The sequence below is a fragment of the Lygodium microphyllum genome, chromosome 30, assembly GCF_053477565.2.
Source record: "Lygodium microphyllum isolate KBCC chromosome 30, Lygodium_microphyllum_v1.1.10, whole genome shotgun sequence".
Lineage (NCBI taxonomy): Eukaryota > Viridiplantae > Streptophyta > Polypodiopsida > Schizaeales > Lygodiaceae > Lygodium > Lygodium microphyllum.
Genome location: NC_141164.1, coordinates 104,609,807 through 104,634,521, shown reverse-complemented (window position 1 = coordinate 104,634,521; position 24,715 = coordinate 104,609,807).

Sequence of the window (24,715 nt, the reverse complement as noted above, 5' to 3'; positions counted from 1 at the left end):
GGCCAGATTTGAGCTATGCTGTTGGATTGGTAAGTCAGTTTATGCAGGCTCCAAGGAAACCACATTTGGATGCGGCTAGATGCATACTCAGGTATGTAAAGTCCACATTGCAGTATGGACTATTTTATGAGACTGGGGTTCAGATACAGTTGCATGGATACACTGATGCTGATTGGGTTGGTAGTATTTCTGATAGACGATCTACCAGTGGATATGTGTTTTCTTTTGGAAGTGTTGCAGTCACTTGGAGCAGCAAGAAACACCGCAGAAAAAATCAAGAAGAAGATGCTTAAGTACTCTAAGCAAACACTACCTTTTGCAAGTCTTCTAATTGTGCTAGACAACATAAAAATATTGATAGTAATGCTGTAGTGGTTATAACACCTTTCCCCAATAAACAAATAGAAAGAATTGAGAAGATGTTTAAATCCTATCTATGGACCTTTGGAGCAAAGGAAAAGTGACATTCCATTCCTTGGAATATAGTAACCTGTTGAGATGGCAAGCTCAACACATGCGAACATTGATGATGGACTACCTAGTTAGATGGGTCTGCACGTCTACACTTTGTACATTGGTGGTCATTATGATCCTTAGATTGGACAATGACTTATCACTTATTATATTTAGTTTGTTGCACCTACCTATAACAATTGGCATAGTTATAGGGCAAATTGATCAATATAGTCAATTATTCACTACTTGACTTAGTAGGCAACTTTCCTTTATGTTATATCTTATCTATAGTTTATGTACATTGTATTGTGTAAGGAAGAAGAAGAAGAAAACTAGAAATGAAATGTTTTGGTCTCCATATCTCTTCTTGTATTCTTGAGTTAGTTTCCTCTTATGATGTGTATTTGGTGTAGCAACTCAAGCAAGTCCCCCCACCATGGAATTCTTGAAATGGTATCAGAGCAACACCATTGAGAGAGACTGCGTTTGAAGGTTGAAGTGAAGAAGAAGGAGTAAGGATTTGGGCAAGTAAGCAATGAGTAAGAAGCTCTTTGATTCTTATACTCTTTCTCTTGGATAGTGTCTGCGGAGGCACCAGAAGCAAAGACATAGCGAAAAGCTTAGATTGTTGGGAGAGAGGCTACTTTTTGGGCATCTAAGATCGTTTTGGCCCCATTTTAGATACATATGGTTGTAGACAACATTTTCAAGGCATATTGCTATTTCGGCTATGTCGGCCAAGAGTGGGTGCATAGGTTATAGATTTCCAAAAGTTTTGAGGTATTTGTCAAGAAGCAAACATAAGTTTTATCTGTAAGAAGGTTATAGATTACATGTACTATTGAGCAGTTAGTGAAAAAGACTTCTTGGTGTATTGTTGTGCACTTGTTATGAAAGGTTGCACAAGACTTTCTTGTTGTTTTGTATCATTTTTTGTGATAATGGTAGAGAATATTGGAAACCCCATCATTGAGAAAATGGACAAGCACAACTACACATCATGGAGGTATTGTGTGATGAACTTTCTTATTGGAAAATGCATTTATGAGTTCGTTTTAGGTGAAGAAAAGGAGTCAGAGTTGAGTAACCCTATGATTGCAAATGAAGTAAAGATGTGAAAAGAATAAGATGCAAAGGACAAAAAGATGATGTATTGGCTATCTATAGTCATTGATAATACTATATTGGGGTATATAAAAAGCGAAAAAACTTTACATGTAGGTTCGATAAATTTTTAGAACATGTTTTCAATAAATACAAAGGCACAGAAAATTCAACTCAAGCATGAGTTAAATGCTTTGAAGAAAGGAAAAATATCTATCAATGGGTATATTTTGAAGGTCGGGAGTGCAGATGCTTTGGCAGAGATCAATGAAATGTTGAGAATCAGCAATCACACTCACTAAACAGGCTCTTTGTATGGAGCTTCAGGGTCAAGGACATGCAGGCTAACTTATCCCATATGCACAATGGTGCCTACTGCAATTTCCTACTTTCCTATAAAGCATTGTACTCGCTTCCTTTTCTTAATGCAATGATAGTACTCTTTTCTTTTCAGTGAAGTGTCAATGTCATTGTCTACATACACAAGATTGTGTTTATGAGTCCAAGTCTCAATCTTGGAACCTAATTCACTTGTGTAACAAACAGTGTCTTTTCCATCATGAGTCCACACTTCTCCTTCCATCCTCTATAGCTTCCACCTTTGCCATGCTCTAGATCCTGCATTTCTCACATGGTATCAGAGCCCAGTTGGGCATGGCATTGCTTCTCCAGCCTCTCTTGATTCCTCTCAACCTCAATCTAGCTCAATGTCAGCTCATGACTTCATCTCCCAACTCTACTCTCACTGAAGCTTCCATGGCAGCCATAGCCAGTAGCACCCTGTCAGATTGAGCTGCTTATATCTCACTCCACAGGTCAAATCTCTTAGAGCTTCCTTCTGGAAAAGTATTCCCCAACTCACAAAGCTTCCTTGTATCACATTAATCTATGACATTTGGCTATCTGAAGCTCATCATTGTGAAAATTCTCAATCTCTGCTCTGTGTCTACCATAGCCAAATAGGACCTACCTCACTTGGAGCTTCAATAACTTCTCAACCAGGCCATTTCGGCTCTTGATTCCTTCCAGGGGGTTGTTCTTCTACTCAAGGCTCTTCATCCTGGCATGAAAATTGATCACATTGCTGCGCCCTGACCCCGGCATTACGGAAATTGCGAAAACCTATCCTGAACTGCGCCGAATCTGTTCGAGCTGACTGCGTGCTTCATACAGTCCACGACCTTGAAGATTATCATGGGGCTTTGATAGCTCATGAAGTCAGCTTCCTAGGCATGTAAAAATTTTTGAAAATGATCAAGTATAGCTCCTACAATCTGAGAAAAACCAGGCCCCTGTCTCAAAAACCCTAATTCCACCATAGCCAAAATTTCTCAAGCTTTTTTTTCCTCAGTTTTTCTTTCTCCTGACACAACCCAAGCCTCTGTCACTCTAATCCATTGACCCAGCATCAAATCAAGGAGGGTAAAGACCTGAGAAGATTGAAGAACGACTGAACGATCCCGAACAAGAGGAATCAAGAATCAAGCTCAACATCAACATTGACATAGTGTGTTTTCACACTGTCACTAACTATGTCTCTTGATACACTGCATTCTGCTCTTCTACTGATAAAATCTCAGAATTATGGTGCTAATTTACTGCTGATCTTGAAACCTCAACATGGGAAAAGACTCTCCAAATGCTCAATTCAAAGGAGTCGGGTTTCACACCTGACAAACCCGCATCAAGCTCATCTTGATGAAAAAGGGTCTCTGGGCCATCACAAATGGCAAAGAGAAGAAACCTCGAGACGCGGACCTTGCAACTACTTGGCAAAAGAATGATGACAGAGCCCAGGCCATTATCAAACTGGAGCTAGACGATAGTTATATCCATCATGTGGATAACTGTGAGACCTCATAGGATACATGGAAAAGACTTGACACCCTGTTCGGTGCACAATCTAAATCATCAAAGTATGGTCTCTTGATTGAGTTCTTCAGGCTTGAAATGAAGTCCAGCACATCACTTGCCACACATCTCAATTACATGGAAGGACTCCTAACCCAACTTGTAGGAATTAACATTAAAATGGATGAAGATGTTTGCATCGGTGTTCTACTTAAGAGTTTGCCTCCTGAATATAATAATGTATCAACAACATTAATCAACATGCCAAATTTTGAACTTGTTGATATCCAGACATCACTGTTAGAAGAGGAAAAGAAGCTAAAAACTAAGAAAGAATCAAGTACCTCTAGAGATGAGCATGCATTATATGTTGGCAACAGGTACAAAGGCAAGAAGGATCAGCTCTTCTGTGACTTCTGTAAAAGGACCGGACACACCGAGAAGTTCTGCCACGCAAGAAAGAGATCCCAAAAGGCCTATCTAGTCGCAGTCAAAGAATAAGAAGAAAATGGAGCAAAGGAAGAAGAAGATGAAGATGGAGACCACCAGGATCGGAAGGACAAGACTCATCAGTCCTTTTACTCTCATAATTCTGATAGACTGTTTTAAAAAGCCTTGTACTTCCTTGCCCTAATGCTTCCTGCCATAAGCTTTGTAAAACTCCTTATGTAACTTGGCATTACAGTCCCTGTATAATTTGTGAGGCCCCTGTTACAGCCTCTGGATGTCCATCATGTTTTAGTGCCCACACTTAGTTTTTTTTGCAACAGCCTCTGGTGTCTACCATGTTTGTGGTGTGCCCACACTTTGGAGGTGGTTCTCATTACAGCCTCTACACACTTTGTGCCTTTCTAGTTGTGTCTGAGGAGGGGTGTTGAGAATCAGAAATCACACTCACTAAACAGCCTCTTTGTATGGAGCTTCAGGGTCAAGGACATGCACGCTAACTTATCCCATATGCACAATGGTGCCTACTGCAGTTTCCTACTTTCCTATAAAGCATTGTACTTGCTTCCTTTTCTTAGTGCAATGATAGTACTCTTTTATTTTCAGTGAAGTGTCAATGTCATTGTCTACATACACAAGATTGTGTTTATGAGTCCAAGTCTCAATCTTGGAACCTAATTCACTTGTGTAACAAACAGTGTCTTTTCCATCATGAGTCCACAGTTCTCCTTCCATCCTCCATAGCTTCCGCCTTTGCCATGCTCTAGATCCCGCATTTCTCACATGAAATACCGGATGATGATGATTTAGTTTCATCTACTTTGGGTGGCCTTAATAATAAAAAGGCTTAAAAATCATTTGTTAGTTTTGTATATGTATGGAAGCTATTTCCAGATTTTGATGAGTTGGTCTCTCTCATGATCACCAAAGAGATCAATATATAGGGTGAATCATTTGAAAGAAGTGGTAGCCATATAAGGTGTTTGGGCATTCAAAAGTCCGGTTGTGTCCAAATACAAATATCAAATAATGAAATATTTAACCGAGCGCCTATGCGCATACAAGATAATAAATGTATTATCAAGTGCTTTAATAAATAAGTGCATTTAAATAAATATTAGACTCATGCCTTTAGTGATAAGATGCATACCCATAAAAATAGTAATTCTTCTAGGCATTTGGATTCACGCCATTGCTTGGTGCTACCCAACGCCATCGTTGCTTGCTCTACACATCAATTGAAGCATTCACAATTGTTAGAAATAATTAAATAAAACCCAATAAAAGTGAATACCTAGCAGTCTTCAGGTACAAAATAATTAAATAGGTTGGAACTTTGTCTTCACCTTAATTTAATTTGAGTGTGTACTCTAAACTCGTAAATGTCCATTGATTTAATATGTAATTTACGGAATCACCCACGTGCACATTAAATCAATATGATGCCCGAAAAAGACAAGCATCCCTATTAACTTCTCGCGCAAGTAATCCACCTTGTGTACAAGGCCTGGCAAATAAATAGTTTTACAGAATCCACTGTGGTCACGAAATCCACCGTGAAATATGCCTCCTGACATCATATGTGTCTACTAGTCATTTGAGATTTTATGGAGATTCTAGTGGTTCAAACGGTTTGGATGATGAGCTTGGATTGCATTAGTTATAACACTAGAAGAGAGCACATGGTAATGTAAAGACTCTAGTGAGTGATCCAGTGATACTATATAGGTATAGTAGAGTCAAGTATCATGTTAAAAGATTTGGTTTTGAAGATTATGTAGTTCACCATTACGCTTACATGGTAAAGGTAATTGAGGATATTGAGCCCACTTGTTTTGAGGATGCTATTGGCCATGCTCATTGGGATGCTGCAATGGATAGTGAGATGGTTGCATTCGAAGCTAATAAGACTTGGAATCTAGTATTATTGCCTAAGGGCAAGAAAGCTATTGGGATGTAAGTGGGTTTACAAAATCAAGCATAATGCATATGGTTCTCTTAGTAGATATAAGGCTAGATTGGTTACAAAAGGCTATGCTCAAACATATGGCATAGATTATAAATAGGAATTTAGTCTAGTTGCTAGAATGGAAATTTTTAGATGTGTGATTGTGTTGCTAGTAGCCAAAGGTTGGAGTTTGCAGAAATGGATGTCAAGAATGCCATCTTGCATTATGAATTGCAAGAAGAGGTATATATGGAGTAGCTAGCAAGTTCTGAGAATTTAGAGCATCCCACATATGTGTGTAGGCTAAAGAAGCAAGCACCTAGAGCATGGTCTAACATGATTGGAGAGTATCTTAGTTTGATTTACATGGTTGTCACAAGGCCACACTCGAGCTATGTTGTTGGTCTTATCACTTAGTTTATGCAAATTCCTAGAAAGCCTCACTTGGATGCACTTAGATGCATATTGAGGTATGTGTAGTCCACTGTGCATTATGGAATTTTTTATGAAGTAGGTAAGGATATATAGGTGTTTGGATACACAGATGCAAATTGGGCTAGTGGGATGTCTGATACAGGATCTATCAACAAATTCATGTTTGTCCTTGGTAGTGAAATAATTACATGGAGCTTTATAAAAATGTTAGCTATCTGATCCTACGTACTAACATATACCAAGTCAATCTTTCCTCCAAGTATCTTCTCTCTCACAAAGTGGTAGTACACCTCAACGTGTTGTATCCTAGCATGCAACACTGGGTTCCTAACTAACTATATGATACTCATGTTGTCACAGTGAATGATGAGTGGACCATCTCCTTGCACATCCAAATCACTCAATAGCTTTTGTAGCCATACCACCTCACATGTTGCCATAGCAACACCTTTGTACTCAGCCTCTATACTTGATAAATCAATTGTAGGTTACTTTTTGGCTCAACACATGCAGACATTGATGATGGACCGCTTGGTTAGATGGATCTTTGCATCTACCATTAGCATGTTGGTGGTCATTATGATCCTCAGATGGTCAGTGACTTATTACTTATTGTATTTAGTGTGTTGCATCTACCTGTAGCTAGCATAGTTATAGTGCCAATTGATTAGTATAGTCAGTTATGTACTATTTGACTTAGTAGACCCAATTCCTTCATGTTGTAACTTGTCTATAGATTGTGTACATTGTATTGTGTAAGGAAGAAGAAGAAAAAACCAGTAAGAAATTTTTTTGGCCTCAATCTCTCTTGTATTCTTAAGTGAGCTTCCTCTTATATATATTATGTGTATTTGGTGTAGTAACATAAGTAAGTCACTCCACCCTACAATTCTTGACATAACCGAGGTCACTTGAAATTGCAGAATAGGATTAGATAAGGGGTAAGACAAGTCCTTAAGATGTGCATTTAATCTCTTGATGAGAATGGAGGCTGATGAGCCATGGACCATAATCTTCAAGGCAGTAGTCTAGAATGCATCTCTCTTGGGAGGAAAATGGGGGAGACTCACCTGGATTGATAAGTGAAGGGAGTGAGCTCAGAGTAGAAGTAGAAGGTGAAAGTAAGAGCTATGGTGGAAGGAGCAAGAGCAAAAGAGAGAGGCACACAAGACGTGGAAACTTCAATACTCATAATGTGTGATCGGCCTTCATTTTATTCAAATGTCACTGAAAAAATAAAGAATAAAGTGACAATGATATGCACTCACCACCTATAGTGTACAAGTGTGCATGTATTATTAGTGTATTAATACATGGGAAACTAGGCACGTGTATCTTTATCCCCAACAATGTCTCACTTAAAGGTGAATGTGTCCCTAGTGAGGAGAGAATAAGAAAAAAGTGACAAAGTACAAATATAGATAAGTACAATAGGATAATGAAAGATACCATCTCATCCAATGCTGCCTAATAACTTCCTAAGGAAGTCAAAATGCTCTACTAAAGGAATTTTAGTGAGTAGATTTGCAAGATTTTGGTCAATTGAGATGTTGACAAGGTCAACAGATCTTTCCTCAACAATCTCTCTCATAAAGTGGTAATACATCTCAAAGTAGTGAACTTGCTTAGACAGTGATAAAATAATTGTGAACTTGTATATCTTATCCAATTCTTTCCAATCCTTGGCTACAATGTTTTTGGGTTTGGTACCTCCATTTTTGAGTGGTTTAACTTGCAATTTTTGCACTAAAACCTACCATATATGGATCTTTCAATAGTTGTAATTGGTTTTATCTAGCTTCTCAATATTGAAGATAACATTTCCGTGAGAACCACAAGCCATAATGAGACCAAGAAAGTACATAGAAGGGCAAGATGGGACACTCTAATACCCTGAAAACCATCCCTAGCTAAATTCAGTGAAAGACAAGAGATGCTACCAAAGTAATGAGCTATTCACAAATTGTAAGTAAAAGACTGTCAAGTCTAGGTGACTACCCACAATTAGAATGCATAGAATTGAAACATCAAGTGACAAGAGGCATATGTGTTTACTAGATAAATGACATTCAATCCTATTATTATAGCAATAAAATCTGTAAGAAATCTAAGACAAATTTGTCCTCAAATCAGCCCAAAAGAATAGCCATACCATCGGGGACCAAAGTAGCATCTCTGAAGCATCAAACATGCATTATGGAATTTATTATTTTATTTTCAAACCAAAACTATTCTATTCTATAGAAAATAGAGAACCAAAAATTGTGCAAAATCAACTTTCTGAGTGTCCAACTTGTACCTCTCATCGTATTCTTTGTTTCTAGATGTAGAATGCCTAAATCTGATACCATATGCAAAAGTTATGGCCAAAATAGGATAGTGCTATCAAGCTGCCATAGTTTTCCACAACTTCTACAGCATGCTCTCTAGACCCACTCAAAATGGATAAAACAATTGTTTCTCAGCTCAATAATCACTCAACAAGCCTCAGCCAAGTCTTGGAAAGCTCCTCAATAAGCACAGAACAAGCTTGATTAAGTTAGAAGAAGGAAAGACTCAATGCATACCTTGAGAGAAAGAAATAATGGCTACCATGAAATCTTGAGTTGAAGCTTTGAATCCGGGTTGAAGAAAAGGATGAAGAGGCTCCTCAAATGGTTGGTTGCCATGAAACCTTGAGTTGAAGCTTTGAATCCAATGTTGAAGCAAAGGATGAAGAAGCTCCTCAAATGGTTGGTTGCCATGAAACCTTGAGTTGAAGCTTTGAATCCAATGTTGAAGCAAAGGATGAAGAACCTCCTCAAATGGTTGGCTCTAATACCAGTTGTTTGGATCAAATGGTTGGCTCAAATTGTTGGCTCTAATACCATTTGTTTGGATCCATGGCTCATTGTCGGCTCTCTTGCTCGAACTTTGCCATGACACCACAATCCGTTGTGGAGCGCATTTTGTCAATGCGCTCGATGTGGAAATGTCACGCACACGACTACGCCACACTGTATATTTTGTACTGTACATTGAAACGGTTAGATTATTTGTCACATCTAAAATCTAGATACGACAACTTATAAAACATGTGGTCACCTTTGGATTACATCCCCTCAAGAATTTCCACTCCTCAGTAGAGACCTCTAACCCTTCACAAGATGTTTCATTCAAAGCTCCATATAGTCATCGCATAGACATAAACCATGGCATCTCCTCCATGCCCTCCGGATATCAAATCAGTCGATGGTGCGTACTACATCAAAATTTCGATCGCGCTTCTTCCCGATATTTCTTGGCTTGCTCATACCTAACGAGCCACGTCTCCATGGATGCATGGTGCAACATACAAAAACGATTCACTTTCTCCTCCATTGCAGCATCTATCCTTTTTTCTAACCCATTTCCAACCACCACATCTCTAATTCAGTCTATCATTGTCCTTCAGTGACCATAGCATATTATTATCTGAATCCATCGTTGGTAGCTACTATGAAATATGTGAAAGATGCGGGATCTAGGACATGGCAGTGAGTTATGGTGGATGGAAGGAGAAGAGTAGATTCATGATGGAGAAGACAAAGACATTGTTTGTTACACAAGTGAATTAGGTTCCAAGATTGAGACTTGGACTCATAAACACAATCTTGTGTATGTGGACAATGACATTGACACTTTCCTGAAAAGAAAAGAGTACTATCGTTGCATTAAGAAAAGGAGGCAAGTACAATGCTTTATAGGAAAGTAGGTAACTGCAGTAGGCACCACTGTGCATATGGGATAGGTAATCCTGCAAGTCCTTGGCCTTGAAGCTCCATACAAAGAGGCTGTCAATGAGTGTGATTGTTGAATCTCAACACCCCTCCTCAATCACAACTAGAAAGGCACAAAGTGTGTAGAGGCTGTAATGAGAACCACCTGCAAAGTGTGGGCACACCACGAATATGGTAGACACCAGAGGCTGTCGCAGAAAAGGCTAAGTGTGGGCACCAAAACATGATGGACACCTAGAGGCTGTAACAGGGGCCTCACAAAGTGTACAAGGACTGTAATGCCAAGTTACATGAGGAGTTTACAAATCTTATGGCAAGAAGCATTAGGGCAAGGAAATACAAGGCTTTTAAAACAGTCTATCAAAGTAATGAGAGTAGAAGGACTGATGAGTCTTGTCCTTCTGATCCTGGTGTTCTTCATCTTCATCTTCATCTTCATCTTCATCTTTTGGTCCATGGTCTTCTTCTTCTTTCACAGCTGCAAGATAGGCCTTTTGGGACCTCTTTCTAGCATGAGAGAACTTCTCAGTGTGTCCCGTCCTTTTGCAAAAGTCACAGAAGAGCGGTTCCTTTTTACCTTTGTATCTGTTGTTTACATATAACATTTGTTCATCCTTTGAAGTACTAGGATCTTCTTTGCTTTTAATTTTCTTTTCTTCCTCTAGAAGAGAGGCTTTAATATCAACAAGTTGAGGATCAGGCATATTGGTTAGAGTGGTAGGCAGGAGGCAAACTTTTTAATAAGATACCAATGCAAACATCTTCATCCATTTTTAGCTTTATCCTTGCAAGTTGAGTAAGCAGGCTTTCCATGTAGTTCAGATGGGATGCTAGGGATGTATGAGGCTTCATATCAAGTCGAAAAAATTCAATTAATAGACCATACTTAGACGACTTTGACTGTGCACCAAATAAGGTATCCAATTTGTCCCAAGTGTCATGGGACGTGTCACAGGCATCCACATGATGGATGTAGCTGTCATCCAATTCTAGTTTAATGATGGCTTGTGCCTTGTCATCATTCTTCTGCCAAGTAACTGCAAGGTCCGCATCTCGAGGTTTCTTCTCTTTGCCATTGGTAATGGCCCAAAGACTCTTCTTCATCAGGATGAGCTTGATGCGGGTTTGTCAAGTGTGAAACCCGACTCCCTTGAACCGAGCATTTGGAGAGTCTTTTCCCATGTTGGATGGCTGAAGCAACAAATCAACTCCAGAATTCTAAGATTTTATTAGTGGAAGAGCAGATTACAATGTGTCAAGAGACACAGGTAATGACATGTGAAAACACACTATGTAGAGACTCGATTTTGAGCTTGGGGGATTTTGGCTATTGTGGAATTAGCGTTTCTGAGATAGGGGCCTGGTCTTTCAGCTGCTATGAACTCAATACTTGATCATTTTCAAAATGTTTTACATGTATAGGAAGCTTATGTCATAGTCTTTCAAAGCCCCATGGTTGTAGCCTGGAATTCGTCACGTGCTGGTGGCACAGATAGTATGATCAGCAACGGCGCAGTTCTGGACAGCGACGACGAATTTTTGCAATGCCAGGGCTGTCAGTTGCCAATGTGCCTCTGTGATGTGCCAGGAAGGAGCGCAAGGAGTCAAGGAATGATTCTCCAGAAGAGAGCTTGGGGAGATATTGCCTGTTTCAAGAGATCTAAGAGCTCAAAGGCAGGTAGGTGTAGGTTTGGCTATGGCTACCAAACAGGGCAATGAGAAAAAAGAGTAGAAGATGAAGACTTGAGCTGGACTGAGCTCAAGCTGAGCTAGATGAAAGTGAAATGGAGCTGAAGGAGTAGTGCCATGCCCGTCTGTGCTCTGATACCATGTGAAAGATGCAGGATCTAGGACATGGCAGTGAGTTATGGTGGATGGAAGGAGAAGAGTGGACTCATGATGGAGAAGACAAAGACACTGTTTGTTACACAAGTGAATTAGGTTCCAAGATTGAGACTTGGACTCATAAACACAATCTTGTGTATGTGGACAATGACACTAACACTTTATTGAAAAGAAAAGAGTACTATCATTGCATTAAGAAAAGGAGGCAAGTACAATACTTTATAGGAAAGTAGGAAACTGCAGTAGGCACCACTGTGCATATGGGATAGGTAAGCCTGCATGTCCTTGGCCTTGAAGCTCCATACAAAGAGATTGTCAATGAGTGTGATTGCTAAATCTCAACAAAATATGCACTAATGCCTCAGACACTAACCAACCTTTAGCCATGCTACCCTCTGACCGAGCTCGTTGTCACACAAAGCCTTTTAGGGTTTTCATGAAGCACTCCAAGAAGAACATCCATCGTGTATGGACAAGTCCTTTTTGTATATGATATTCAATTAGTTTGCAAATATAAGGCATGATTAATACACATTTTTCTTACCATTTGCTCAAAGTCTTAGATCATCTGATCAATGATCTCCAATTGAAACTCACTGAAACGTTGTACGTGTTCTATAAACAAGCAATGCTTTTGTCTAATTTCCAGCTTGCATTGAGAGCAAGGACACGAGACACGCTGATTAAGATACACCTCGTGATCTTGAACATCACGACCATCATTGTTTTCCATTTTGTCTATGTTACGATAAAAATTTGGTTTTTGTTCTCATTCTCTTTTTCTTTCTTAATTTTTTTGAGAAGGGATTTGTTCTCTTGTAACTTAACAAAATTAACGTCAGTTAAAGTATTGGTTTTCTCCCCCTTTCTTTGTTTCTCCCCCTTTCTTTGCACCTTTATTTGCACTCTTCATTTGATGTTCTCTCCCCCTTCTCTTTCTTTCTCTCTCTCTCTCTTTCTTTGTTGCCCCTCTCTTTGTTTCTCTCCACCCCCTTGTGTTTCTCACTCATTCTCCTTTCTCCTTCCCTCTCTCTCTCTCTCTCCCCATTTCTTAGTTATCTTTCATGTTTATTCTCTCTTTCTTTTCATTTCTCTCATTTCCTCTCTTTCTCCCTCAATGCACCTCATTCTCAAGAAAAACAAACAAACAAAAAAAGAAGAAAGAAGAAGAACAAACCAAGAGGAGGATGGATTGTTTGTCTCCTCTTCACGACAAACCCTCTGTTTGTTTCTCTCCACCCCCTCATGTTTTCTCACTTATTCTCCTCTCTCTCTCTCTCTCTCTCTCTCTCTCTCTCTCTCTCTCTCTCTCTCTCTCTCTCTCTCTCTCTCTGTTATCTTTCATGTTTATTCTATATCTCTCGTTCTCTCTTCCTTTTCCTTTCTTCTTCTCCCTCCCTTATTTCCTCTCTCATTTCCTCAACAAAAACAAACATTTCCTCTCTCATTCTCAACAAAAACAAACAAAAGAAAAGAAAAAAGAACAAGAACAAACCAAGAGGGAACAATGTACTCACCACAAACACCTGAGGATGGATTCTTTGTCTCCTCTTCATGACAACCCCTTTTCTTCCTTCATGCACTTCCCCCTCCTCTTCTGCGAGAATGGCGACGATGGTGGCGACGATGGTGAGAAGCTCTCCTTCTCTCTCTTTCTCTCTTCCTCTCCCTCTCTCTCCCAAAGGCACGATCTCTTTTGCTCTATCTCAAACTCTTTGCGAAAAAATGCCACACTAGGGTTTCTCCCTTTTTTTTCTCTATGAGTACCGTCACTATTTACATTGCAAATACCGACACCACTAATATGTGTCACAACTGACCATTGTTATGCACCTATATCCTTGTAGTGGTAGGTTTTGGGATCCAATAAGGCTATGTAACCATTGGCCTAGTTTGCTGAAGAAACACTAGGAATAGGCTTAGCCAAGGCTACATTATGTCTATTCTAGGCTTCTATATCTAGACTAGGCGATGGCTACACTATGGATATGCTAGGATGTGGCTAAGGTTAGACTATCCTAGGCTATTAGCCTATGCTAGGCTTAGGATTTCGATATGTTATGCCTAGAATTAGGCTATGCTAGGATTAAGCTACATTAGATGACTCTCAAGGTTAAGCTATGCTTAGTCTATATCATGCTAGACATAAACTAAGCTCTTAGACATGGATTGTTGTATGTTGAATATTATTACATTACTATCATTACATTTTTCCTTTGCTATGCATGTTTGGGATTAGATTATGCTCAGCTTAGGCTATAATATTTTATGCTTAGGCTTAAGCTATGTTTAGTTTATACTATGCTAGGTGTGGACTAAGATCTTGAATATGAACGTGCAAGAGTTCATAACATTGCAATTTCTCAGAATGAGGCTCCACTCTATTGAAGTAGTGACCTTCTAGTTGTGATTTTTCCAAAGGAGTGATCATTGTTTCTAGCCAGCATAATTGTTTTGAAAGTGAAGATAAAAAAGGAGAGATCATTCATCTCAACAATCAAGCCAATGTTGTATGGTTTTGAAGGGAAGATACGAGAACTCAATGAAATAATATATTAGGAACATTTATGAAGCTCCACAAGAGTTGAGCTTTCTTGATATGCATTGCATTTTTCATTGAGCTTGCACATTAGATAGGAGTATTCTATGCTTCAAACACATTATGGTATACTTAAAAGATAATATGATTTTCTTCAAAGAGACTAAGGTTTAAATCTCTAAACAAAATATACAAATCAAGAAGAATAACCTATATATCTTTAAGGAAAAATAGTGAGTTGGAGGGGAGAATGAAATTTTGTGAAAAAGCATTCAATGCATGAATTGAGATGAGAGGTAGCAAACATAGTGTTTAGGAGTGCAAATTCAAGGACTAAACAAGTATATGTATATCGTGGATAGCAAGAAAGCATACACGAAACTATGATATATATGAAGGGGACGAAGAGTGAGAACAAGAGGCATAGCTAGAATATCATAAAGGGATTTAGAGGGCTAGTTTAGTGGTTGCTCTTGTTATAGAGAAGGGTTCTCATAAATAAGAGTATATGGGGCTCCTTTATTGCTGGAATAGAACAAGATTGAACTATGGTAAGAGAAAGAGGCTTGAAGACAAGGATAATATAAGGCATACACAATGGACAACTTGCATAAACTAAGAGGAATTATTTGTGCTTATACATGACTAATATTTTGGGGATAAATATAGGAAGATTGAACTTTATATAGTACTCAACTATGGTAGAAGAGGCATTCACTATTCTACCTCATCAAGAGAGAATAAGGATTGATTTGAGGACTATCTCTTTAGTATTATTCATCTTCAAAAAGAGCTAAAACCTAAAAGATCTTTCATGCTTATGAAAGGAATTGTTCATAGCGAAGAACAAAGCATTCTAAGTGTTGTCTTGAATTGAATAATAGTCACATGTTTTGAATCAAGAATAGTTTACTACTATCATGAACTATAAATTTGGGCCAAACTATAGGGATGTCCAAAGCCTAGAACAATGCCAATCTTTAATTGAAATATATAGGGATATTCCTGATTATGAGAGGAACAAGGATGTTTTAAATCAATGTATACATGTTGTTCTAAATGAGGAGTGCAAGCTAATCTATGTATGCTGCAAATATATATTACTAGTGCTCTTCCATGAGAGGTTTACTATAGATGGATATTACAAGTGCTCTTCCATGAGAGGTTTACTATAGATAGATATTACTAGTGCTCTTCCACAAGAGGTTTTCTTTGTTTTTCATGTACCACACAATAGACTTGAAAGGAGAGGAACTAGAAATGGATGCTAGATATAAAGGAGGGCATGGAACCTTGGAGAAAGGGTATTGCTGCATCTAAAATTTATTGTGATAAATTGATGCAAAAAGGGGTTCAGAGTGACCCACAGTTGTCATAAATCTCACTATTACTATTGTGCATAGGGCATTTAATATGGATAAAGTAGCATTCAATGTAATATCAACTAACAATGTACTTGTTCTTAGCTTTTACAAATCAATCCTAATCTTGTTTAAAGTAGCACCATAGTATATTTCAAATTCTGCCTTCTTGCATACTATAGATATCATGTAGATTTCTTGTCTCTTTCTTCTTTAACAAACTCTATTAAATATATCAATAGCTATGGACAATACTAGTAGGATGTCTAAAAGTTTCAATTTCTTCAATTTTTAGTAGTAATTATGGACAACGATATACATGCCTTCCTTTATTAGTTCCCCTCCTACTTTGCTTATCTATGCTCTTAATTTAGAGTAGCCTCCACGCCTTCTTGTTGTCCACCTCTTGTCTTGTACCTCTCCCACTGTAGATTAGCCTAATGCTCCCCTTATTTTTCATTGAATAGCCCCCATATTCCCGCAACAATTTGTATGCCAAAAGGCATTGGAAGTCTCCAAATAAGCCTTTATCTTTTATGTAAAGCATCCTCTTTTTTCATGTGAATCTCTAAGGTTCAAGCCCTTAATTGATATTTTCTACCATGTGGACAAGTATGCACCTGTGAAATCATTATATGCTATTGTCACATGAACTTAATATCCCATGAAAACAAGGTTGCAAGAGTCTTGAATGCATACTATCAAAATCCATGGTAGATGGACCTTTCTAGAGCTTTCTTCCGCTAGACTTAAGACCTCATGACACCATGATTTGAGAGGTAGTAGGCATGGAGATTAGGAGTGTAAATCCACGCTTAAATAGGAATATGCATTATCATAGACAGTAAGAAAGCATATATAGGCTACTATGTATGAAAAAGAAGAGAAAAAGTAAGGGAAAGAAGTGTGAGAATAAGAGGCACAACAAGAATCATCATAGAGCAATTTACATGGCTGATTTAGTGGCTTATAAAAGGAGTTGTTCATAGAGGAAAACACATCATTCTATGTGTTGTGCTAAATTGAACAAAGAGTAGTGAGCTATTTTAAATCAAGAATAGTTTATTGCTATTCTAAATCATAAAATGAATATTTTGGGTTAAACTAGAGGGTTGATAATAACCTAGAATAGGGTTCCAAAAACTTGAGAAATATACCATGGTGTTGGATCATCTATGGATGCACAATGAGGGTCCAAAACTAGTAGGATGAAGTTATTACACATAGTAGACTATTGTGCTCGATATAGTGATGAGAGTTTTATAATAGGGAAGAGAGCATATAGAGACAACTAACAAAGCTAAAGTAAGATTGGAAAAATCTTCATGAAAAAGTTTTTGGTTTCTCTTGCAAAAACACTCATACTTACATGATCATGTATTCAAGAGTAGCTTTAAAAGATCTAGGGGCATGACAAACTCAATTGCTCATCATTGTTTTGCTACTGTATTGAGAATGCTCTCGAGAATTAAAAATTTTGTAATTGTGTTAAAGGTCTCTAGTTTGATCAAGAGCAAAACTAGATCATATTAGGAAAAGTGTGTGACACAATCTCTACAAATAAAGAGTTATTTGAAACTTTTGTAGGAATTTGAACTCCAAGATAAGCAAGAGATGTATTCTTACAAAAGTCTTAATTAGGTCTTTCTCTATAGAGCTTGCAATGCATGCATTTTTCGAGTAACCTATGACTTTCTCTTGATCAAAAGAAACCTTAAATATGATTGTGAAATCTTTTATTCGTCGTATCACTTTCAGCACATTGCCAAAATGATGATGAGAAAAGGAATGAGTTTCATGTTTCTCTAAAGCTTTTAAGAGTTATCATAAATTTGTAATGATTGGAGAATTAATGTTTTTGTAACCTAGACCCTATCTTTGCCACCATGAAGATTTTTCTAACTTTTTCTTCAGCGTTTTTTGTACTCATTATGCTATTTTGTCTATTTTGAAACTCTTATCATTCCATACTAATGACCCATGAGATACCCTAAGGGCCTCTAAGAACTTCCATTCCATGTGATCAACATCACATTCTCACTAGAAGTCAATGTGGTAGAGGGAGAGCAAGTAGAGAGTTAAAGAAGCTAATGCAAGAGTCAAATAAGCTTCACAAAAATGTATCCTTGGTATTATATAGTATCCTTGGTATTATATAGTATACATTGGTTCCTTTCTAAGGATCATTGCTTAACTCATGCAATTTCTATCCACTCCCAAGGTAAGAGGTGCTTGTGTGAAAGAGAAATTTCCCATCTTTAAGGATCATCTGTCAAGAAGTGGACAGGAGAGAGAGAAAGAGGAGAGAGAAGACTATAGAAGAAAGAAGAAAGAGTGCAAAAGAGAGAGAAATAGAGTGACGAGGAAAGAGAAAGACTAGAATAAGAGAGAAAAAGATAAGAAAGAGAAAGAAGCCATTGAAGTTGTGAGCAAGGTGAGAGAAGAAGGACAGTAATATATTAATGTATAAAAAAGATAGCAAAAATTACATATCATCTCCTTTTATACCAATGTCAGTGTGACATGGCATAACATCAATATTATTTACACACTAAATCCTTATTCTTCCCAACTTCTTACAATCCATCCCATCCCAAAGGTTTTTCTCTCAAAAAGAAACTTATAAAGACTAGAAAAGGATGGATAGAACAAAGTACTACTCTGTTTTTACAGCTTTACAAATGGAAAAATGAATGAAAAATGACTAGCATATAGACTAATATGGAAGAACAAAAGTAAGCCTAAGCTATACACATGATTAGGAATGATTAAAAAGTATATGGAGCCATAAAATTTTCAATTGATGAACTCAAAATGAAGTTGACAGCTTGCTATGTAAACAGACCTTGCTGGACCAAATCTGCCATAGCTTCTAGTAAAAGTATCCAAATGAGGTGTGCCACATGTCAAAATGTAGCTCTTGAAGAATACTTTGACCCTATGTAAGTGGCTTAATTCTGAAGATTAGGCACAATACAACTGTCATGTCCCTGTCTACACCAAAGCTAGCTCCATAGTCAGTAGGCTTCAACCACCAATGTGTCCCTTAGGAAAGGAAACTCATCTAATATAGAATCGGGCCTCCAATAAGCTTCTTCAGGTGGTAAAACTCTCCATTTGATCAAATATTCAATGATGGAATGAGATCAAAGCTTCTTCTCATGCTGACCTATGACAACCTCTAGGATATACTGAATAAGACATTCTTCATCAGTAGGTGGTAGCTCATCAATTATATCTACAGGATACCCATAAAAAGGCTTGAGCCGACTAACATGGAAGACATTATGAATATTTGTGGAAGAGGGTAGCTCCAATCTATATGCCAAGTCTCCAATGTGCTTCAGGATCCGATAGGGGCCATAAAATCTGTGAGCAAGCTTGTTACTAGCTCCATCTTTCAAAGTAGAGTACCTAGACTTGGGCACCTTCAATAAAACCAATTCTCCTTCTTGGAACTCTAAAGGCTGCCTCTTCTCATTAGAATACATCTTCATTTGGTCTTGAGCTTTCCTAAGATTCATCTTACATTACTAAATAAGGCTTTGTATTCTTTCCAACTCTTCTTTCCCATGAGGGTTGATTCTTTCATTAAACATGACTATGGGTAAGGGCACCTTATAGCCACACATAGCCTCAAAGGGCGAAACTCCAATGCTAGCATGAGTAGAGTTGTTGTAGGCAAACTTAGTCAAGTGTAACCAAGAATCCCACGAATTTTGGACATCGTAGCAGAAATGGCGAAGATAAGTCTCCAACCATTTATTTACTCTTTTTGTCTATCTATCAGTTTGTGGATGATAGGCCATAGAAGGAGCCAATTTAGTGCCCATGGATGTGAATACTGCCTGCCAAAAGTTAATCATAAACTTTGAGTCTCTATCATGGACTATCACTTGTGGTATTCCATGTAGTCTACAAATCTGCTCCATGAATGGACTAGCCACTTGAGAAGTAGTAAACTAGGTCTTGGTTGGAATGAAATGGGCTGCCTTGGTGAGTCTATCCACCACCACATATATACTATTCCATCCCTTTTTGGTAGTAAGCAAGCCAATAATGAAATCCATGGTAATGCAAGTCCATTTACCTGTAGGAATGGGTAATGGCTACAACAAACCACTTGGCTTATGGGTGCTATCCTTATTTTGCTGACAAGGCATACATTCATGACAAAGTCCTTGACATCTTTCCACAGCCCTTTCCAATAGAAACTTTTGTTGATCCTATCATAGGTCTTAAAAACTCCAAGGTGTCCAGCTAAAGGCAAAGAATGTAGTTCCTCCATAATTTTTCGTGTAAAAGAAGAGATAGAAGAAATGACAATCTTGCCATTTAACCAAATAATACCATTTTTATCTTCCATGAGGCCTTGCTGTAATTTCTAAAAAATATGGCTGAGCTCTTCATCCAAAAGATAAGCCTCTTGTAGTTCTTCAATCCAATCACTATGCAGCTCAGGCATTGCTAAAACTTTGCAAGCCCACATACGAGAAAGAGAATCAGCCACTATATTGTATTTACCCCTTGTATGAGTGATGTCAAAATCATAATTCTGCAGGGTAGCAACTCATCGATGCTACTTAGGAGTAAGATTGGACTGAGTAAGGAAATACATAAGAACCATGTGATCACTCTAGACCCCCTGAATTGGCTACCATACAAATAGTGGTGTCATTTCTTTATTGCATACAAGATAGACAACATCTCTTCATCATAAACATTCATGGAAATTTCTTTATCTATAGGCTTACGACTTTCAAAGGCAATCACTCCATGCTCCTGTAACAAAACAACCCCAATGCCTCAACCACTAGCATCACACTGTATGGTAAATTCTTTTGAGAAATCTTGGCATACTAGAATAGGAGCAGAAGTAAGAAGTTACTTTAACTAGTTGAAGCTACTATCTGCAAGAGCATCCCAAAAGAAAGCTTTCTTCTTCAACCTGTCAGTTAAAGGAGTTGTAATAGCCACATAATGCTTGATGAATCGGTGATAGAATGAAGATAGACCAAGAAATCCTCTAAGAGAAGTATTAGTAGTAGGTGTTGGCCAATCTTTTATACATTGCACCTTCTTGGGGTCAGCCTGTATCCCTTTTTCGTTGACAATATGTCCCAAGTATTTCACTTCAGTCTACATGAAATAACATTTCTTCTCCTTAGCAAAAAGCCTGTGATGTTTCAATACACTCGGGTAAGTTACTCATGAATATATGTGTGCATCACATGGGCTCAAAATAAGGTATTTTTAAAATACCATTTTAATACCCTTTTTACATATAGAAAGATATAATATATAGGGTTTATTTATAGATTGAATAGAAAAGGGTTATGTTTTATTTAGAAAAAATTCACATATAAGGATATTTATAAATAGTCCTTGAATGCACGTGACGTAGAGGATATACATTTAGTAACTTCCTCGAGTCAATTCATTAAAAACCTTCCTCATGTGTGATAAGTGATCTTGAAGGATCTTACTGTAAATCAAAATTTCATCAAAGAAGACTAAGACAAACTAAAAGAGGAAAGGCTGCAAAGTCTTATTCATCAAGCTCTGGAAGGTAGCTGGAGCATTTGTAAGCCCAAATGGCATCACTAAGAAATGATAGAGACCTCGATTAGTCCTAAAAGCAGTCTTTATTTCATCACCCTCTCACATGTGGATCTAATGATACCATGACCTCAAATCAATCTTCATGAAGAATCAAGTCCCCCTTGAGCTCATCAAGCAAATCATCAATCATGGATATTGGATACATGTTCTTCACTGTGGTCTTATTAAGATCCCTATTAGTCAATGCACATCTTGAAAGATCCATCTTTCTTTTTGACTAACAAAACTGGAGATGCATAAGGTGAAGAACTTGGTTTAATGAATCGCATCTCAATGAGTTCCTTGATTTGCTTGGCTACTTCCTCTTGCTCACACTTAGACAATCTATAAGGTGACTGGCTTTGAGTTGGGCTCCAAATCAATAGGGTGATCGATTGCTCTCTTGGAAGGTAATGAAGTAGGCACCTCAAACAAATCCCTGTACTCTTGAAAAAGAGCTGTCAAGGCTGGATGACTTGCTAAATTAATGGATTGATCTTCCATCTCTTTATTCAAATGCAAAACAAATATATGTGAACGCCTCTTATACTCCCTTTTGAGTTGTTGAATGGTGATAAGCTGAAAATATGATCTACTAGGAATTTCCTGTAAATGGATGAGGTGTCCATCGAAGATAAACTCCATATATAGCTGTGAGAAATCCATAGTGATTTTGCCTAATTTCATCAACCAATCACAACTGAGTACAATATCTATAGGCCCCATTTCCAAGGTAATCAGGTTTACTTTTGCTTCAAAATTTTTAGCCAGCTGTAAAGAAATTTATGGGCATATTTGTGTGTTGATTTCTTCCTTACCATTGGCCACTTGAACTCTTATGGGATGTTTTAAATCAATGGAAAGACAATTTAGCTTGTCCATAATGAGCTTATTCACAAAACTATGTGTACTGCCACCATCTACTATCAGAATGAACACAGCCTTTCCATGAATGTTATTCTTTATACGGAGTGTATTAGGGCTCTTAGAACTTGTCCAAGTATCCATGAAAATGGAATAACTAATGGCAACAAGTGGCTCATGATAAGTCCCACTTGGATCAAAAGGATCACTCCCACCTAGATCAAAAGGAAAAGAATCGACTTGATCATAAAAATACTATTACCCAACCTCTTCCTCAAGATCATCATTTTTAGCATTAGGTGCAATTGCATTAGCTTCATCAATATCATCTTCAAGATCCTCAAAGACTAATATACTCTAAAGTTTGGCTTTGGCATTTTTATACACACACTTTATGGCATGATCAAGTGTATACTTTTCCCCACGCTTGAAACATAAGCCTTTTTCCTTTCTTTCTTTATAGAGGTCCATGGGAAAAGACTTAGGATTCATATTTGCTGAAATGGATTTAGGCTTGGTGTCCCTTGTTTGAAGTCAACTCTAAGAATGCTTATTGTCTTGAAATTACTTTGAGGTCTTGAAGCATTGAACGACGGATAAGTTGGCACTCTTAAGCCTCCACTTTGCACATGATTACTACCATAAATGTAACCAACTTGTCCCTATTTTAAAACAATCCTTGGTTGTCCAAAACCAGGCTAAAATGAAGAATCTCTTCTATATTTCCTTCCATAGTGCTCCGCAAGCTCAATAGCTTTAAAAAGAGAAGTAGGGTTTTTTGCCATGACATCAGCCGATAAGGATGGCTCTAAGCCATACATGTACTTGTGGAGCTTAGCCTCACCACTGATGCTCTCTACATGCATGGTAGATTGAGAAATTGGTTAGTGTACTCTCTTACACTTGGGCATCTTTGCTCTAAACCATACCATCTCCATGCCAATTTCTCTTTTTTAAGAGGGGAGACAAATACTTCAACCATAAGTGTCAAAGCTTCCCAATTCTCTACAAGTATATTTTCATTTTTAATATATCTCCACCAAGTATACGCAAATCCCTCCATATGCAAGGAAGCAAAATGAATCTTCATATCATCAATTTTAGGAAATATGTCAAAGTAAGATTCCAATTTGGAGGTCCACTCCTCTAAATCAGATGGTGAAGATGACTGACCATTAAACTTGGCCAAAATGATCTTATCTTTTAGCTCTCTTTCATGGAAGGATTGCTATCCCAAAATAGATTGGTCATGAGTACCAGGTGTTGAACCCCCAAAATGTGATGAAAATATCATAATAGGTCACTGAGAACCATTATGAAACCTTCCCGTTGGTAAAGGACCTCTAGGGAGTTGGGTATTCAGCCCAAAAGCTTGGGAGTTGGCACCATTCAAGCTGCCCAAATAGTCATCAGGACTTTGTGAAGTCTCATGATGGGACCTAAAATGGTCCAGCACTGGCTATGGCACTAGCCAGACCTCATGCATATGACAGACAACCCCACCACATGGCCTCGCGGGCCAAGAGTGTCTAAAACTCACTTTACACTAAATGCTTATGATGATTTTGTGTTTTTATCCAATATGTAGTCCAACATTCACCTTCCCTTCTTCCCAGAGGGAGATCCCATAACATATAGGCATAATGCCTCGTAATACACACATAGGGAAGCACCTCTCGGCTGATTGCCACGGCTCCACTACGACTCTCCTACACCTCAGGGATTAGTCCCAAGATGCGCCACTAACACATATAACATTTGCACAAACTCCACTCTTTCATAATTCAGCATTCCAGGAGGTTTTGATTTACCTCACAAAACTTTCCCCAATGGAAGCACCCGTCTAACCTACGACTTAGGTTTCATGTCCTCTCAACGTTGGTCAAAGTTTATCAATCAATTACAATGCATTCCAGGAGATACCACGTGGCATGCTTGATGCAAGGTGTATGATGATTGTGCACAACCATTTTATGATTAAAAAAACTATCCATGTGAAGTGTGAAAAATAGCCCTTTCATGAATTTTAACTAAGCGTCACGTGTTGCGCTGCTTTAGGGACTAGCATTGGAACTTCCGTGCTACTAGTCGTCTATATTTGATTATAAAACGATCCCTAAATGCTATGCACAAAGAGGAAAATTAGAATTTTTATCTTTTCAGCAATTGGATCGTCGTACAAACTTCATCCCCCCCTTACCATTTAGGTGTTGCTGTGGTGCATAGGTGTAAATGGTTGTTTTGTGTCATTTTTGTATGTAAAAAGCAATAAGCATATACTATAACACAAAAGGACAAGGCCAAATTGAGGCTTGACCTCATGCTTTAACCTCGCCAAACCTTCACCCACACAAATCTTATTTTTCCATATTTTTTTAGCGCGAAAATCCCAATTTTCTCTATTTTTTGCTATTTTTTCTATTTATTATTCATGAAAATTAGGCATTTTCTGATTCATTTGTATTGGCTTATTATTTTGAGTGAAACTTAACATTTTCTTTGAGTT